Source organism: Nuphar pumila, chromosome 5 (genome assembly GCF_984573655.1).
Source record: "Nuphar pumila chromosome 5, dmNupPumi1.hap1.1, whole genome shotgun sequence".
Taxonomy (NCBI): domain Eukaryota; kingdom Viridiplantae; phylum Streptophyta; class Magnoliopsida; order Nymphaeales; family Nymphaeaceae; genus Nuphar; species Nuphar pumila.
Window position 1 is genome coordinate 24542648 of NC_143253.1, and position 15180 is coordinate 24557827.

The following is a 15180-nucleotide window of genomic DNA, read 5'->3' on the forward strand; positions in this document are numbered from 1 at the left end:
GAGCGATCATTAGTGATGGTGGTACGCACTTTCGTAATGTACAAGTAGCTTCCTTACTTAGGAAATACTCGGTACATCATCGGATTGCCACACCGTACCACCCACAGACTAGTGGCCAAGTCGAGGTCTCCAATAGGGAGATCAAGCAGATTCTTGAAAAAACAGTCCGGCCAGACCGCAAGGACTGGTCTCAGCGCCTTGATGATGCCCTTTGGGCCTATAGGACTGCTTTCAAGACTCCGATTGGCATGTCCCCATACCGATTGGTTTTTGGGAAACCATGCCACCTTCCTGTTGAATTGGAGCATACAGCATATTGGGCTATCAAGAAGTTCAATTTTGATATGGTCCAAGCTGGAGCTGAGAGGAAGTTGCAGTTGAGTGAGCTTGAGGAGTTGCGCAACGAAGCCTACGAGAGTGCCAAAATATACAAGGCTCGAACCAAGCATTTCCATGATCAACATATTGTGATGAAGCAGTTCGAGCCTGGTCAAAAGGTGTGGCTTTATCATTCACGTCTCCATCTTTTTCCAGGGAAGCTGAAGTCCAGATGGGATGGACCATTCATAGTCCATAGAGTTTTTCCACATGGAGCGGTAGATCTTTTGGACCCTCGAACAGGTAGCATTTTCAAAGTTAATGGGCAGCGACTGAAGCCCTACATTTCTGATATGGTGGTGCAGCAAGACATCGAGGCTATTAACCTCGTGGATGCATGAGGGGGAGCACAGGTTTGTATGTTGTATTTTTAGTAGGATCTAGTAAATATCATAGATGGTTTTTTGTTATTTTGCTTTGCTTTCTTGTATCTCATGAGTATATTGTTAGATCAGGTATCCATTCTTGTGCATTCGTAGGACATGCATTTATATGTCAGGTGACTTCTACACTTTTCTCCCGATTATCTTGTTTTCATATGCAGTCTCTTAGTTTCATATAAGCATGGGGGAGTGCCACTGAGGACAATGTCATTCAAGCATGGGGGAGGGTGTAGTTTGCACACCAAAAAAAAAAATAAATTTTTTTTCATGTCTTTGTACCTGCATTTTTATGTCAACTCAAAAAAATTAGGCTTTTAGGGAACGAGTTTGAACTTATATAACTGCTTTGCAACATCTAATATTTTTAGAGAATTTTTAAGCCCCACGAAAAACTTTTTCTAACACGAATCTAGAAAACCATGGTTGTTTATGTGGATTTCAAAGAAATGATTATGGATGCATGTTAGAGTTTATTTTGAATCACAAGTATGAATATGCACAGTTTTATTTTTGAAAACTAAGCAAATGAACAACGTTGCAAAAGAGCTCAAAAAGTGAAACGAGCATACGTTTAGTTGTTTGATATCTTCGTACTCCCTAGTAGCTGGGCTTAGACACAAGTTGAAGTGTTTGAGTCCTTGTTGAAAAGGATAACGAAGGAAGTCAATTCTTTGTCTACGTTGATATCTGTGGCCTATTTTGTTCGAGCAAGTAGAGCCTGAGGGGTGTTTACACCTGGTGCCCTAAAGCCATCTGGTTTGGGAGCCATCGGCCCGAAAGCTCGTTACATGGACTTTATAGAGAGCCTAATAGATATTGACATTGCACATGACAGAGAAGTAGACTATACGTAAACTATAAAAAATTAAAGGTCTAGTGACTCGAACAATTAAGTCTGAGGGATACTTTGTATCTGGTGCCCTAAGGTCGTCTGGCCTGGGAGTCACTGACCCAAAGCTCGTTACACGGGTCACGAAACTAGAAATTGGGTATAGTGCTCAGAAAAAAAATGAAAAATGAGAAAAATTGAAAATCAAGAAAAAGAAAAGAGCGTAAAAGAGAAAAGTTCATTGCTTAAAAGCAAATATTGAGAAAACCTGTGTAGAACACATATGAGTGAGGAGAAGTAAATAATAATATGTATGTATTTGAATTTTTGAGGATGAAACATACATGATTATGCTATTTAGAAAAGTGAAAGAAAATATTTTATTCTGTGGTGGTAGGTAGAAGACTCTAATCATGTTTTGATAATGCAATGGCATGGAATATTTGTGAAAACAAACTCCTTAACTGCCTATTACTTTGTGTTTTAAAATTTTTATGCATACTTGACACGGATGTTTGTGGGTAGCATCACTGCAAACCCTCACGAGACCTTACTCATCCACTGGGGTAACCCAGGGGTTTAAAGGGCTTGTTGCATACGCTAAATGCAACCGTGATTCCTACGAAAGTGAGTTAGGTTTTTGTTTTGATTAGTTATTATTTTTGTTTTGCTTTAGTTTGCTCGAGGACTAGCAAACGATAAGCATGGGGGTATTTGATCATGCATACATTTTGCACTTTTATTCATTTTATTTTATGCATGATCCATGTTAAAATCGCTTTAAAAACTCATTTTTATCGTTAGTTAGAAAAACCGCATCGAAATTGAATTTATTGAAAAATCATGTATTTCGAAGCTTTCTCTGCATTTGCTTTAGTGTTTTTATTAGTTAAGAGTTTTCTTAGTTATATTGTAAGCATATTAGGTTTTAATTGGCTAATGTAATTAGTTGAGGAAGACTGAATTTTGACAAACCTGTTTTCTAAAACTAGGCCTTTGTTGAAAATTATTGAAAATTCTTGGACTGGTTTTGAAAAATTGGTTTAACCTAATTATAATATTATAAAGAGGAGGTGAGAAGAGGAGAACACGTTTTTCCCCTGGTGGATTGCACGCCCCCCCCTCTCTCCCTCTCTCTCTCTCTCTCATCTCTCTCATCTCTCTCTCCTTTCAGCCGGTTCTCCTTCCTCCCTCTATTCTTCTTCTTCTCCCTTCCTTCTCGCCGGTGGATTCTTCTCCTTCTTCCAGCACAACAGGGCAGCATGTCGATTTCACCATGGAGAGACCACTCTTCTCTCAACCCGTCCGTAGAAAGCACTAGTGGGTGTTCTTCCTTTTCTCCCTCTTTTTTTTTTTTACTTATTTCAGCATAGTATCCCTATTTTCATGTTTTCTTATTTACATTCATCGTTTGATTTAGTTCTGCTTATTATTTTATTCAGTGGGTCATCATTGGGTTATATACATTGTTTCATTTTTGTCATTCACTCAGATTAGTGTTTTTGTTAGCAACACATAGCACGGTTTATAGGCAAGTGAGATTAACGTTTTTCTTTTCTCTGTGTAGGTTTTGTCAGTCGTTTCCCTACAGTGTATTCTAGATAATTTGTTTTACAATAAGCACAACCTAGTGATTACAGGATTGTTTTATGCTATTAGTCGGTCTGTGCTTTACCGTCATTGGTGGTGCTTTCCAGTATGTATTCTCAGCATCTAGGTTCAGCTCACTAGTTTGTTCAATCTGTGCGTTTTAATTTTTTAGTATACATGTGTTTTGTTCTTTTTAGTTTGTAGTTCTTCATACGTAGGTTTTCAATCAACGTTTGTGTTTAGTTCTGTTAAAGCACCAGCAAGAGTACATTAGTGCTTTTGTAGCCATTGATTTTAGTAGTCACAGTGTTTTTTTTGGTTAATTGCTTTCATTATTTAGCCTTAGTTCAGAGTCAATTAATCAGCCATGCTAAGATTGCATTAGATGTTCACGTATTTCACTGGTTAATTGCTTGTTTTGGGTACTTAATTTAGTAGGTATAGTGCTTAACGTTTTAGTTCACTTGTTGTTGTTAAGTGGTTGGATGATATATGGACATTATTAGATATCAACAATAGTAATTAATGGGTTTAGTCAATCTTAGTTAACCACTTTTATTCAGCAATAGGCACTAACTTAGCCGTTATTTGTTTGGATACTTCATTAACCATGTTTGACTTCAGTAGCTATAGTCTTGGTAACTTATTTCAATAACAGTGATTCAGCACTAGTCGTGGTCTAAATAGGGGTGTTAAATTGTTTTCGTGTTATACTTTTCTTGGTTGAGTTGTGTTAAATTAGTTAAATTGTCAACAGGTGCGATCCTTTAGTTCTTGAATTTGTTTAACGTGTGTTAATAGTTACATTATTCCGTCCTTTAGTGCATAATAGCATGTTGGTGTAGTGGTTGGATTTCTGCTTTTACTAAGTTTTTAAGTGTAGATCGTGTTTAGTTTCGCCATTTTGCTGTGTTTTTGGTTTTTGTTTTGTGTAGGCAAGCGCTTGGACGTGCCAAGGGAGCCCTCAAAGAAAGAATATACATGAGATTCACACAAGGGACATAGGAACTACAAAAGCCTCAAGCACTAAAGACTTGTTTTTCTTCTTAGATTGAGATTTTAATTATTTTATTTAATTCATTGGGTTTGTAATAAGGCACTTTAATTATTTGTTTAAGCCCTCTGCGTAGGGCCGTACTCTCGTAGTTAGTTAATTATTTAATCAATTCTTTTCATTTTGGCAATAAAGAGTAGTTTAGATTGTGTGTTCGAATACGAAGTATTTCTCGTTCCCTGAGTTCGACCCGGACTCCACCACTAGTGCGAGCCGGTTTTTATATTTTTGGTGTCTGGCTTTCACTGAACTTTAATTAAAAATATTATTTGAAAAGGGTTTCATAAAACTCACACCAAATACATGGTTGCAATACAAAAATTTAACTCATATGCATACATTTATATATATATATATATATATATATATATATATATATATATATATATATATATATATATATATATTTGAAAGAACACATACCTAGTCGATCACTCGGCTGGGCCGGTTCAGCCCACACCCAGCCGACCACTCGGCTGGGCTCACCTGGCACCCGGGCTCGGCCTGTCAGGCCAACCGAGCCAGGCTCGGCTGGTCTGACAACCAACCCAACCCATATGCGCATGTATACACATTTGTTATATGTGTATTTATTTTATTTTATTTGAAAAACAATAGAAAAACCCTAGAAAAATACATAGTATATAATAGTGGAATCATAGTTCTACTATTTGCCCATGGATTTTCATCAAAAGCATGCATGGAATCCATCTACATCCGATTTTTCATCCAATTCAAAGAGAAGTACTCATACCTTAGAACCGACGCTTGAAAGAAAAGCTCAGAGATGCCGATGGCGAGGAACGACTCAATCGACATCGTCGGAGGTGTCTGCCGAACATAGGAAAATCGGTAAACAACCATTCAACATGCTGGGTTATGCAACACGGCAAGTGAAAAAAATAAAATCTCAGAAGTGCATAATATATATATATATATATATATATATATATATATATACCATGGTTTATTTGGGAAGTACGACCCCCACGTATCCGGGCATATACCCTTATAAAAAACATCTAAGACATTTAGGGAGTTTAATTTGGGGAAAATCCCCAAAAATACCTTGTTTCCCATGCTAGTGAACATCCTTTTGTTCAAAATTTTGGAACACAGTGATTTCATATCCCCTTCAGCAGAAATTGAAAAGAACCCTCCTTTATCCCTAATTTTTCCAATTTGGGGTCTGAACTTGCAACGTCTCAACATAGGGTGACGTGTAGTAACTGCTTCTGCCAGACTTAGCGAAGCCTAGTTGGTATTCCCCGAAAAGAGGGATCAGGCAGATCTCTGCGGGATATACCACTATAAGATTGGGTTTTGAAGTAGTAACGTCCCAACACAAGGCAACATGCCCTAGCTGCTCTTCCCGAATAAGCAGAACCCGTGTTGGTTTCCTGACAAAGGGGGAGGGGGGGGGGCACAACAGGGGCCTCTGGCGTCCTGTCGGCCTTCCGATGAACACAGGGAGAGGAACAACGAACACGATAGGGGGGCAACGGCCTCCTACCGGACTCCCAATAAATACAGAGAGGGAGAGGAGCAAGACACGACAAGGAGGGCTTGGCCTCCTGTCGGTCTCCCGACAACCACAAAGAAGCAAAAGGGGAGAGAGGCACAACAGAGGGGGTGTCGGGTCCCTGCCGGCCTCTTGGCTACCTCGAGAGCAATAGGGGGAGAGAAGAGAGGGAGAAGAGAGAGGAAATAGAGTGGGAGAAAAGAGCATACCTAGTCGGCCAACGTTGATGGTTGTCGCATGTAGGGAGGAAGGAAACAAGAGAGAAGAGGTTGTGTGATGCCTCTCCTTCCCCCTTGCGATTTTTTAAAGAGAGAGAGTCGAGCGGTTACGAGGGAGGAAAAGAAAAGGCCTCTCGCATGCAGATAGCATTTTTTTTAAACCCTACCTGGCTATGGATCCGGGTCGGGTCTGACCCGGGATCCAAGCAAATGTTTTTTAAAATCTATTTCTTTTCAAAAACACAGGTTTTACATAAATCCTAAACTTAAACCTTTAATATCTTAATAAATTGTAACGCTAAACCCTAAACTCTTAATATATTACTAAACCCTAAACCCTAACCCTATCGCTAAACCTAAACCCTAAACCCTTAATATCTTACTAAACCGTAACGCTAAACCCCAAACCCTTATTATATTACTAAACCCTAAACCCTAACCCTAAAACATAAACCCTATACCCTAAACATAAACCATAAACCATAAACCATAAACTATAAACCATAAACCATAAACCATAAACCATAAACCATAAACCATAAACCATAAACCTAAACCCTAACCTAAACCTAAACCTAAAACCTAACCCTAAACCCTAAACTTTAAATTCTTAATATTAATTTAAGATATTGTTTTGATTCTAAATATCAATTTTTAAGATATCAATACGAATTTTCAAATTGATTTAAGATATTATTCTAAATCTTAATATCGATTTCTATGCTCATTCTTAATATCAATTTAAGATATTGTTTTGATTTTTAATATTGATTTAAGATATTATTTTGATTCTAAATATCAATTTTTAAGATATCAATAGAAATTTCTATATCGATTTAAGATGTTCTTTTGATTCTTAATATTGATTTAAGATATTGTTTTGATTCTAAATATCAATTTTTAAGATATCAATATGAATTTTCAAATCGATTTAAGATATTGTTCTGAATTTTAATATCGATTTCTATGTTGATTCTTGATATCGATTTAAGTTATTGTTTTGATTCTTAATATCGATTTTTATCCTGATTCTGTATATCAGTTCTATATAAACCTTTAACCCTAAAACATGAACCGCTTAAAGGTATATGTTATTTTATTATAAAATCTTTAAAGGGTCCCATGAGCATTAAACTCCTCTGCTATAAAAGGAGCTCTTCGCATTATTTCTCCATAAATATTTCACAAAAAATCTAATGCTTCGTCTTCTTTCGTTGGAGCACCCTTTGCCATCTTGGTGAGTTTTTATGTTGTGCAGATTAGCAATGGCTTACATTCGTAAGAGAAAAAACACTTCATCGTTAGAGGGGAAATCTCTTGATGAAATCATCGAACAATATGCTTTACATGAGCAATTAGAAGCGTACTACAAAATAATGATGATTGAGAATGATAAAGAAAGGGAGCAATTGCTGGTAAAGTATAGAGCAAAGCCTAATTCGTCAGATATTAAAGATGACAATCCAATTAAGAATGGTGAGGAAGAAGTACAAATGAAAAGGAAGAAGCAAAAGGAAAGGAAGGAGGCGGATATTGAAAAAAATAAGGAAATCAAGGCAAAAGAAGGAGGAGGAGAGGAAAAAGCAAGGAAGAATAAGGAGAAGGCGGAAGAGAAGTGAAGACAAAAGAAAGAGGAGGAGGAGGAGAGGGAAAAGCAAAGGAATAATAAGGAGGAGAAAGAGAAGCGAAGGCAAAAGAATGAGGAGGAGGAGAAGGAAAAGCAAAGAAAAATAAGGAGAAGGAGGAAGAGAAGCGAAGGGAATTGAAGAAAGAGGAGGACGAGAAGCAAAAACAATTTAAAAAAAAGGAGGAGGAGGAAGATAAGCAAAGACAATTAAAGAAGAAAGAAGAGGAGAGACAAATGAATCAGATTCAGGATGAGGAAGAGAAGGAAAGGCAAAAGAAGAAGAAGGAGGGCGAGGAAGAGAAGAAAATGCAAAGGAAAAAGAAGGAAGACGAGGAAGAGAAAGAAAGACAAAGGAAGGAGAACAAGGACGAGGAAGAGAAGAAAAGACAAAGGAAGAGAAGGAAAGGAAAAGGAAAAAACAGAAGGAGAAAGAGAAGGAAAGGGAAAGGAAAACACAGAGGATGGACGCGAAAGAGCGAAGAAAGGAAGAAGTATAGAAGTAGAGGAAGGGAGGAAATGAAGAGGAGAAAAGTGTGACAAAGGTACGTTAATCGCTACTGGATGTCACAATGTACTATGGTAGGTATTATTATGTATAGCAATTACTATGAATAACAATTACTCTGTATAGCGATTACTGTGATAGTGATTACTATGTATAACGATTACTCTATATAGCAATTACTGTGATAACGATTACTATATATAGCGATTAATTGTGATTTGATATTTTGTATTACAGGCAGGTCAGAAGAGAAACAGAGCAACAAGTGAAAAGCTGAAAGGGCGGTGTTAGTGGCCTGTAGTTCTGTTCTGGTATAGAAAGGTGAGTAAATATCATAAAGACCGATTACGAAAGATGCACTTTGGCGGCCTTCTGGACCAACATTATTTTGAAATTTGCTGGAACACCATGACCCACCTGGTCAACAAGTGAAACCATAAGACGAACACGTTCCAGTTTGGGAGTTTTGAGATCACCATGACCCTAGAAGATGTGGCACGAATTACTAGTCTTAAGTGTCATGGAAGTGCTATCCTAACACGGGATTCGAACTATAACCCAATGGACAATTGCATGACCCTTTTAGGAATATTGATGGCGGAATAACGTGGGTACATTTCTGGTGAAAGCAATTCCTCATCGATGAAAGTTCATTTTCTCAGTAATAAATGGGAAGGTCGGTCCACTGCATGTGCATTTGAAGTAGTTGACCAAGAGTTGCGCAACTTCCTTCTTTATTTTTTTGGACTTACTTTAGTTTTCAATTGTTCTGGTTCGAGAATAAGTTACTTGTGGCTGTAGTTCCTGAAAGATTTAGATGAAGTCGACAACTGGGTATGGGGTGTTGCTATGCTCGCGGACTTGTACAGTCAACTTTACCGTGCGAGTAAAGGTACAAAAACCGTTGGGGGAATTTTAGCCATTTGTTCAGATATTTGTTTATTACATATTTAGTACTTATAGACTAAGCTCGTTGAAGGTTTTAGTTTTACTAATATATTGTTTTTGTAGGCCTGAACGTGGGAGCATATTGTCACCTTGCGTCCTTAGTGTAGCCCTGCGGTTTGTGGTTTTCTCAAGATCGGCCAGTGGGATTCAATAAATGTCAAGGAGGAAAAAGCTCAGGTCATTTTAGATGGACTGCAATTAAATGAGGTAAATGTTTAAAATCATTGTAATGTTTAGCATTCTTAAGTAATCATCGCTTTAGGATTTTGTCTTTCTTAGTACAAATCATTATCTCCTTAGCATATAACTTTCATTAACATAAATCGTTATAATTTTTAACATTCTTAAGTAATTATCCTTTTAAGATTTTGTCTTCCTTAGTACAAATTGTTATCTCTTTAGCATCTAACTTTCATTAGCATAAATGATTATAATGTTTAGTATTCTTAAGTAATTATCGCTTTAGAATTTTGTCCTCGTTAGTACAAATCGTTATCTCCTTAGCATCTAACTTTCATTAGCGTAAATCATTGTAATGTTTAGCATTCTTAAGTAATCATCGCTTTAGGATTTTGTCTTCCTTAGTACAAATTGTTATCTCCTTGGCATTTAACTTTCATTAGCGTAAATCATTATAATATTTTGCATTCTTAAGTAATAATCGCTTTAGGATTTTGTCTTTCTTAGTACAAATCGTTATCACATTTGCATCTAACTTTTATTAGCGTAAATCATTATAATATTTAGCATTCTTAAGTAATCAACGCTTTAGGATTTTGTCTTTCTTAGTACAAATCGTTATCGCATTTGCATCTAACTTTTATTAGCGTAAATTGTTGTAATGTTTAGCATTCTTAAGTAATCATTGCTTTAGGATTTTGTCTTTCTTAGTATAAATCGTTATCACATTTAATATTTTGCATGAATAATTATGTCTATATCTAAACCACAATCTTGATTGTATAGGTTGTGTGAAGACTATTTAAAGATGGGGAAGACGAGGATGAAAATGTTGTTGTTGCTGCTGTGAGACTGTCTACCTGCGATATTTGACTCTTTAGCAAATGTGAAGCTGAGTTGCAGCATGGTAGTCGAGTACTCCTACAAGCTGGCTTGGGACAATCGATACCAAAAGTGCTTATGGTATTGAGAAGAAAGATGAATAGTGATGAGGCCAAGAACGTGGATTGACATGAACGCTTCAAGAAACAATTGGATAGCTGAAACAAATGAGGTGTTTGTGCCATACCATATGATTATAAAGAACGACAATATGACTCCAACTATTTCAAACAATATTGGGAACCCATGTATCGAAATCGACAGATTGAGGAGAAGAAATCTGAAAGTAAGGTCACTCTTGTCCCCGAGCATGTCATCTTCTAGCATAGACATAACATCCATCGTGTCCCTTTGGCACTTTCTACGATTCTCTCTATTGCAGTACACGATAAGGAGCAAACGCAACTCCCAAATGAGAATATATTATCCGAGAAAAGGTTAGTGATACTGGAGAGGGAGAATAAGGAGTTATGAAAGGACTTGCAGAATTTGATGAGTCAAATTGGGTCACTGGTTGAGATAATTACCAATGGGTTTAATAAGATCAAGGGAACAAAGAGGCCACCGAATAAAGATACTCCACCAAGTCCAAGAAAGAGATGATTTGTATGTCCATCTAAGTCGTCAAGTGCCAGTGAATAAACATATTATATGATTTGTGTATCTCGATAATTCTATGTTGTAATTCTATCATTCTTTGTTGTAATTATGTAATTCTTTCCTTAATAAGTGTAACACAGAAGTGCCACTGAAAAATTGATAAGACTACATAAACTTAGGTTTGTAATTATATAATTCTTTCATTATTTGTACTTATGTTTGCTAAATCATATAGCTATTACTGGCTTAGGGTTTATTAAGTATCGCGATTCCTGTGACAGCGATTACTCTGTATAGCGATTACTATGTATAACAATTATGAAGTTGCCATGATTTGTACTTATGTTTGCAAAATCGTATAGTGATTCTAGTTTTGAGTTTATTATGTATAGTGATTTATGTAATAGCGATTACTCAGTATAATGACTATGAAGTTACCATGATTTGTACTTATGTTTGTTAAATCGTATAGCGATTATTGGTTTAGGGTTTATTACTTATAATGTTTCATGTTATAGTGATTACTTAATATGGTGATTACTCAGTATAGTGATTATGAAGTTACTATGATTTGTACTTACGTTTGCTAAATCATATAGCGATTACTGGTTTAGGGTTTATTATTTACAACGTTTTCTTTGATAGCGATTACTTAGTATAGCGATTAACAGGTATAGCGATTATGAAGTTACCATGATTTGTACTTACGTTTGCTAAATCGTATAGCGATTACTAGTTTTGAGTTTATTTTGTATAGCGATTCCTGTAATAGCGATTATGAAGTTACCACGATTTGTACTTAGGTTTGCTCAATCGTTAAGCGATTACTGATTTAGAGTTTATTATTTATAGCATTTCCTTTAAGTGCAAGGAACGCCACATAACATTAGTTTAGGGTTGAGGAAAACGTCATCTGACACACTACTCATGTTATGCGATGGGTCATTCATTTACACATACTAACGTCATTTCGATGATACTAGCAAATGAAACGTCTTTTAATTAATGCGCAATATAATTTATTTATTTGTTATTATTCTTTGGGCATGATTTTTGAAAACTGGTGGGACGTGAAATGACGTGAAAAATAAATAAATGAAGCGTCACATAACTTCAGTAGTGTGTTCTGCAAGGAACACAAGATGTTTCCTTTAAGATCATGGAATATGCGATGTTTCATTTACCAAAGAACCAGAGCCTTTCCTATAACCTGCTTCGTGAGCAACGAACAGAAAAATCGATGTTTCCTTTAACCTCCTTCATCGTAAAAGCTGTATCGATGTCGAAGAAGGACATTACGATTCAGTCGAATGTCCACAAAAAAGGGTATATTCGATTCCTTTAACCTGCTTCATCTTTTTTATGTCATTTACAGTTGATTTACTGAATATTCAACTAATTTTAGTGCAACATCCACAAAACAAGGTACCAAAAAACTCAGCAAAGTGCTCGAAGAGAACATCAACCAGATGCGAGATGAATTTTCAGAAGGAAACACTATCAGTAATTTTGTACATATGAAACCACTATCAGTTATACATTTACGTATGTCATGGGTATGTATATTAACAAGTGTATATTTGTTGTAAACAAACTATACACGATTTTGTCATGTATATCAAAGCAAGGAAACAACCATGTCGGTTTGCGTCGTCGCCCCTTATTTTATGGTATATCAGTTATCTTATATGTTTATTTTCTTTTTTGATTTACTAATGTACCTTCGTGTTTTAAACTTATTATTATTACTATTTCATTCAACAGAGTATTGTTCGTCGAATGTCATACACGGCTGGATTTCTAGACGGACTACAATACTGGGGTAACGATGACCAAATGACAGACTTTTATTCAAGTGAAAAGTGTATATTTGTTGTAAACAAACTATACACGATTTCGTCATGTATATCAAAGCAAGGAAACAACCATGTCGGTTTGCGTCGTCGCCCCTTATTTTATGGTATATCAGTTATCTTATATGTTTATTTTTTTTTTGATTTACTAATGTACCTTCGTGTTTTAAACTTATTATTATTACTATTTCATTCAACAAAGTATTGTTCGTCGAATGTCATACACGGTTGGATTTCTAGACGGACTACAATACTGGGGTAACGATGACCAAATGACAGACTTTTATTCAAGTGAAAAGGTTTGTGACCATATCAATTTATAAGATGTTAAATCTATTTAAGATCTTGTTTTGATTCTTAATATCAATTTTTAAGCTATCAATAGGAATTTGCATATCGATTTAAGATATTGTTTTGATTCTTAATATCGATTTTTATGTTGATTCTAAATATCGATTTTTAAGATATCAATAGAAATTTCTAAATCGATTTAAAATATTGTTTTGAATCTTAATATCGATTTCTATGCCGATTCTTAATATCGATTTAAGATATTGTATTGATTCTTAATATCGATTTTATGCTGATTCTTAATATCTATTTTTAAGTTATCAATAGGAATTTCTATATCAATTTAAGATATTGTTTTGATTCTTAATATCAATTTAAGATATTGTTTTGATTCTTAATATTGATTTATATGCTGATTCTTAGCATCGATTTTTATGCTATCAATACGCATTTTCATATCAATTTTATAAGATATTTTAAAATTGATTTGCAGATATTGATTCCTACATTATGGCAATCAAAAAAGCATTGGGTCTTATACGTGTTGAATGTACAAAAACAAAAAATATTGTTATACAACTCTTTGTACTATAACATTGGTGTAGACTGTGACATTGTGCATTTGGTAAGTTTCTATCTATAAGATTACCATATCTTGTACCGTGGCTCAGAATTTACGTGCTTTTACATAAACAACAGGTTGGATTTTTTAGAGACATGTTGGGTGTCAACATTGGCCCATGGAGGCTTCACGTCGTAGAGGATGTTCCTTTACAAGATAATGACGTCGATTGTGACATCTTTGTAATGAAGTATATTGAAACAATATACTGTGGACGACAACCAAAATTCACCGTTGTATGTTGTACACTTAAGCATATTTTATTATCCTATATTGTTGGTGCAAGGGTTTCTATATTGGTTTGACTTTCAGTTTTTTTCTTTCTAGGATGATATATCTGGATTTCGCACAGAACTATGCAAAAATATGATGGATTTTCTAATTGCAGAAGATACAAAACCCCAGACTGCAAGATTACCTAGAAAGCAACGAAGGACGTGAGACCCCCAAGAGTAATAGGAAGCCATTTTAAACATCGACTGTTCTCAAGGATAACGTGAAGAGAGTTACATTCTACTGCTGAGAGAGAGAGCAATTTTTTATTCAACATTCAATTTCCTGAACATGATTTTTTTTTGTGTACATACATTTATAATAGATTTTGTAGACTGTGTATACAACTTTTGTAAGACCACAAAATTAACATTGATCCATAAACCAAAATTATGCACCTGGCACACATGTTTTGAATACGCAAATCACCACCTAAAGTGCGCAAATTGCAACAATGTAAATTATGTAGGCACACATTTTAAAATCAGAATACAAATATCTTACAAATCGATATAATATTGCATAATCATAATACAAATCGATTTTTGTGAGATATTATTTTGTCTGTTAATATCGATTTGTAATATATTATGCTAAATTGACGTATATCAATTTGTAAGATATTATGTGTTTTCTAGTATCGATTTGTGAGATATTATTTTGTTTGTTAATATTGATTTGTAATATATTATGCTGAATTATCGTATATCGATTTGTAAGATATTATGTGTTTTTTAGTGTCAATTTTTATGAGATATTGTTTTGTTTGTTAATATCAATTTATAATATATTATGTTAAATTGCCGTATATTGATTTGTAAGATATTATTTTGAATTATCGTATACCGATTTATAATATATTATGTTGAATTGTCGTATATCGATTTATAAGATATTATGTATTTTCTAGTGTCGATTTGTGAGATATAATTTTATTTGTTATTATCAATTTGTAAGCTATTTTGCTGAATTGCCGTATCGATTTATAATGTATTATGATGAATTGTCGTATAGCGATTTGTAAGATTTTATGTGTTTTCTAGTGTCAAGTTTTATGAGATATTATTTTGTTTGTGAATATCGATTTGTAATATATTATGCTGAATTGTCGTATATCAATTTATAAGATATTATGCTGAATTGCCATATACCAATTTATAATATATTATGTTGAATTATCGTATATCAATTTGTAAGATATTATGTGTTTTCTAGTGTCAATTTGTGAGATATTGTTTTGTTTGTTATTATCGATTTATATGCTATTATGTTGAATTACCATATTGATTTGTAATATATTATGCTAAATTGCCGTATATCGATTTGTAAGATATTATGTGTTTTCTAGTGTCGAGTTTTATGAGATATTATTTTGTTTGTTAATATCGATTTGTAATATATTATGCTGAATTGCCGTATATGGAT